The sequence below is a fragment of the Heterodontus francisci genome, unplaced genomic scaffold (genome assembly GCF_036365525.1).
Source record: "Heterodontus francisci isolate sHetFra1 unplaced genomic scaffold, sHetFra1.hap1 HAP1_SCAFFOLD_43, whole genome shotgun sequence".
Classification (NCBI taxonomy): domain Eukaryota; kingdom Metazoa; phylum Chordata; class Chondrichthyes; order Heterodontiformes; family Heterodontidae; genus Heterodontus; species Heterodontus francisci.
In genome coordinates, this window is record NW_027141852.1 from 13,001,364 (window position 1) to 13,006,416 (window position 5,053).

At 47.3% G+C, this 5,053-nt stretch overlaps 1 non-coding gene across 1 annotated transcript; it reads right to left on the minus strand.

The window, feature by feature from the left end:
* Positions 1-4,493: 4,493 nt before the first annotated feature.
* Positions 4,494-4,576, minus strand: trnal-uaa (transfer RNA leucine (anticodon UAA)). Its single transcript has one exon. It is a non-coding gene; the product is annotated as a tRNA-Leu (tRNA).
* Between the last annotated feature and the right edge of the window lie 477 nt (positions 4,577-5,053).

Consider the following 5,053-nt stretch of genomic DNA (forward strand, 5'->3'; position numbering starts at 1 on the left):
CAGTATCCAAAACGGTATACCTGTTGTTGAGGGAAACAGCCACAGGGGATCCCTGCACTGCCTGCTGGTTCCCTCTCCTTCCCCTGACGGTAACCCATCTACCTACTTCTTTTATCTGAGGTGTGACTACCTCCCCATAACTCCTCTCAATAACCTCCTCCGCCTCCCGAATGATCCTAAGTTCATCCAGCTCCAGCTCCAGTTCCCTAACGCGGTTCTCGAGGAGCTGGAGTTGGGTGCACTTCCCACAGATGCAGTCAGCAGGGACACTCTTGGCGACCCTTACCTCCCACATTCTGCAGGAGGAACATACAACTGCCTTAATCTCCATTCCCACTATTCCAAATTCCCAACAAATCTACTGAAAAACCAAAAAAACAAAAAGTCAAAACTTGTTAGGTTAGCAATCCAACGGACAGAACTTCCCAAATAAAAAGTTTACCTTATCAACACACCAGAGTCCTTTTTTTTTGTTAGAGGAGGAGGGTGGGTGGGAGACACTACACGTGTAGTGTCTCGGGTACAGCCACCACACAAATATATACCTTTTTCCTTACCCAGCAGTCCCCTGGTCCTCCGAAAACAAAAGGGAATTCACTTTTAATCTTACGCTGAAATTGACTTCCCAGCTGTAAGCTCGTTCACGCACCTCCGTTGCTATCCAAGCTGCAGTCACCGAAACTAAAAGAAAGAGATTCTAAACCACACAACTATATACCTTTTTCCTTACCCAGCAGTCCCCTGGTCCTCCGAAAACAAAAGGGAATTCACTTTTAAACTTACGCTGAAATTGACTTCCCAGCTGTAAGCCCGTTCACGCACCTCCGTTGCTATCAACGCTGCAGTCAACGAAACTAAAAGAAAGAGATTCTAAACCACACAAATATATACCTTTTTCCTTACCCAGCAGTCCCCTGGTCCTCCGAAAACAAAAGGGAATTCACTTTTAAACTTACCCTGAAATTGACTTCCCAGCTTTAAGCCCGTTCACGCACCTCCGTTGCGATCAACGCTGCAGTCTGACCGCTGAAATCCTCGAGCTGGCAGGTAACGCAGCCCGGGACAACAAGAAGAGCCGCATCATCCCCAGACAACTGCAGCTGGCCGTCCGCAACAACGAGGAGCTCAACAAGCTGCTGGGAGGGGTGACCATCGCTCAGGGCGGGGTGCTGCCTAATATCCAGGCTGTGCTGCTGCCCAAGAAAACCAGCACTCAGAGCTCCCAGAAAAAGTAAAGCGGCCAAAATGTCATCAAATAAACCAAAGGCTCTTTTCAGAGCCACCCACAGTCTCTTTGAAAGGACTGGTTACTGTCAGGAGGGAGTCAGAGATGGAGTTATTGGAACAGTGGATTGACCTGTTTCACATCTGTCCAGGTGTCTTTTCAGTTCCCTCTCTGGATTTCGCTCTGTTTCTCTGCTCACACATCTCCCCCTCTAGTTAAGTGAAGAAGTGAACTACAGGGTGTCAGAATCAACAATTTAATAAATCCCGCTGCCTTCGATTTTATAATTCCCGAGATTATCCCGGTACATTAACGGGAACTGGTTCGGAGCTGATGAATTAATTTAATAATGGAAGTGTCCGGGTTAATTCTCTGTTTTTTATTTGGACAGTTTGAATTGTGTTTTTTTTTCTCTCTGGTGATCTGAGCGCCGCTTCACAATGAGAATCTGCTCACAGAACAGAGTAAATGCAGGAAGCAAGAGGCCATTCTCGGGCTGTGTGTTTCTCTCCTAACCTGATCTGTTTCGACCGCACTGTTCCCAGAGGACGGAATCAGTGAGAGTTGTGCACACACAGGAGCTGAGTCCATTGCAGCGCTTTGATATGTGCCTGCTCCCCGGCCCTCCCTATTCTCCGGACACAGAGCTGTCTGTTTCCCCCCGGCGGCGGGATAGAGTCGGGGATTCTCTCCCCGCAGTGTCAGGGTCTGCAACCCCGGGGAACTGGCGGTTCGAGTCAGAATGACCGAGCTGCCTTATATGTCCTGTGTACTAATCTCTAATGGATTCAAATATTAGTGAACTCATTGGGTAATGTTTGTAAATAACCCTCATGTGAACGGACCCGGCTCCATTAATGCCTTCCAAATAAAACTGGGATCCATTTCTTTTCCCCAAATGCCAGCGAACGGATCCCAGGAGCGGGGTTGAGATTGTGCTGAGCAGCAATGAGTCTCCGGTAATGCTGCTTTCTAAATTCCAGATCAGCTCTCAGTCCGACAGGCCTTTCGGGAAAGTGATGTGACAAAACAGAAACCATGTGACCGCCCCTTCAATCTAATGGGTTTGATGATGAACAGAGATGGCAGCTCTTTCCTTTGCTGATTTGGTGGCTCTGAAAAGAGCCCTTGTTACACTTGTTACTGAAGCTGGGTTTAAGGTGCGTTCCCCGCGGATGCGGCGGGCCAGCTGGATGTCTTTGGCCATGATGGACCGGGATCATTCTGGTGAATCTGCTCATTTTCCGACAGAAGCATCAGTCGCTGTTTGAACTGTTTAAAGTCAGGGGTGTATTAGCAGCCAGAAAGTGAAGGGCAGTTCATTGCTCCCTGCAGCATTATCCGCCTCTTTCAGCAGAAAGGATCAGAAACCGCTCGTTTCTGTCAGTCCCCGAGAAGCCTGTGAGAAGCGGTTAGTCGCTAATTTGTTCCTTTTACAGAGTGGAAGCTGATATTTGTCCCGTTTTAAATTGCTGAACCGGACCTTCCTCCCGCCGCTTACAGTTAACAGATTGACAAATGAAAACGATTCCTAAAATCGCGTCAGGATTTTGTGACGGTAAATACAGTAAAACAGAACATAAAATGAGAGGTTTTAAAATTGTTGCCTGAAAATTGAAATTTTCCATCACTTCAATTCCTTCCTGCTCTGGAATTGCCGGGCTTTTTCCAATTGGAAAATTTAAGCCAATGAGAACTTCTATTTACTTATATGTGATTCTCCTATTGGTTAAGAATTGGATTGAGAAGCGGGTGACCAATCAGAGACAGTGTCAAACTGTTGGAATTTCAGGCCCCCAGGAACTGAGCTGAAACTGTTCAGATTGACAAACCCTGGCAGTAGCTTCACACATTGGACACTTCACACTGAGTCATTCAAGGGCTGGTGTGAGAAAAGCTTCAGATCCTGTCATTACTCTCTGACTCATTATTCATCTCGAACCAAACAATTAGTAAATGTGAAGCAGTGAAGAGACTTTTCACTCTCACTGCAGAATGTGTCATCTGGGCAAAATAAGGAACTATTATTTTCGGAGATTCCAGGTACATTCATCCCTGAACAAATCCATTCCTCACATTCCCGATCACAGCCTATCCCAGCTCCTGTTGTCACCCGACTCCAGCTGAATTGGAGAAACTCATGTGTTGGGGTTTGAGTTGTGAGGTGGGGTTTCTCCGCCAGTGTTCCTGTCTTACAGACTCTCCCCCTGAATTTGTGAACTGAGACTGCACCGAACACATCTCCAGTTAGAGTGAGGGCCGGATATCCCTCTGTTTTATTACAGAGAGTGGGGAAAGGGCTGGGTGGAGGGGAGTCACCAGGGATCCTGGATTTACTCCAAATCATTTCCATGTGGAATCTGCAGGCGGGGCCGGGACAGGGATCATTTGATCAGGGGATCAGCTCTTTCCTGAGAGATGTGGGTGGCTCTGAGAAGAGCCTTTGTGTTCAGATGTTTCCAAGTTTCCCGCGCTCTTTCACTTCTTTCCAGACCCTGCTTTCTGAGCCTTCGCTGCTTTCGGCTTGACCTTGCTCTTCCATGTCTGCACTTTCTTCAGCGCCTTTCCGCCCGCCGCACTGTTGCCTTTTTTGACCTTCTTCGCAGGAGGCTTTTTCTGAAGCGCTGCTTTCTTCACCACCTTATTTGGCGTTGCCGCCGCCTTGCTGCTCGTTTTCTTGGCTGTTACTTTCTTTGTTGTCACTTTCACGTCTGCTGGTTTCTTCACTAAAGAATTCTTGTCTGCTGGTTTCTTCACTGAAGAGTTCTTGTGTGCTGGTTTCTTCACCTTCTTTCCCACTTTTCCCTGGGTTTTCCTTCTTGCTGATTTTGAAGGAGCCGGAGGCTCACTGTCCCTTGCTCTGCACCAGGGAACCTTTGTTCACATTCCTCTTGATACTTTGCTTGATCTGGGTTTTGAGCTTCTCCTGAGCGGTGGCAGACCTGCAAGGAAGCAACTACCAGCTAGCGTATAAAGCGAGACCAAGGCTCAGGGCCTTCAGTTACCTGGAGGGGAGTCGGAGAGGCAGCGGATCCTGTGAGGAACCACAATCCAGGAAGGATGAGAAGGTCATTGTCAGGGTACAGAGGAGATTAAGTTAAAGATTTACCAGTTTATAAGCAAGCGCAGAGCCAAGGAACGGTGCTGGGGCAGATCAAATAATAGGAAGCTGTGATCAGTTGGAAGGCAAGAGTGATTAAATGACAGAAGAGATGATGGTGCAAGGCAAAAGTCAGGGAAAGAAAAAGTAACATTTTGTAAGCACAGATACCAGGAAGGGGGTTTGAACCCACGCAGACACATGTCTATTGGATCTTAAGTCCAACGCCTTAACCACTCGGCCATCCTGGCATATTAACCAACCACTGAAAATGAAATTTAATGTGATTCGGGTGCCATCTGGCCTTTTACAATACAAAGTTATGACTCCTCTCCCATGCTGAATTGGACCCTTCATTATTTATGAACCTCAATCGGATCACCCCTCAGTCTAGGTTTCTCTCAGGTGTAGGGTCCCAACTCTTTTAGTCTAACTTGATAACCAAGATGTCTTATACTGGGAATTCGTCGAATGTCTCTCCTCTGTACCCTTTCCAAAGCCTCAATATCACCCATCATGTGAGGAGACCAAGACTGGATACAATATTCCAAGTGAGTCCTGACCAAGGTTTCATGAAAGGACAAATTCGGGACATCTCAGATACTGAAGGAGTCCATGTCCAGAAGCAGCAAGACCTGGACAACATTCAGACTTGGGCTGCTAAGTGGCAAGTAACATTCACACCACATAAGTACCAGGCAATGACCATCTCCAACAAGAGAGAATGT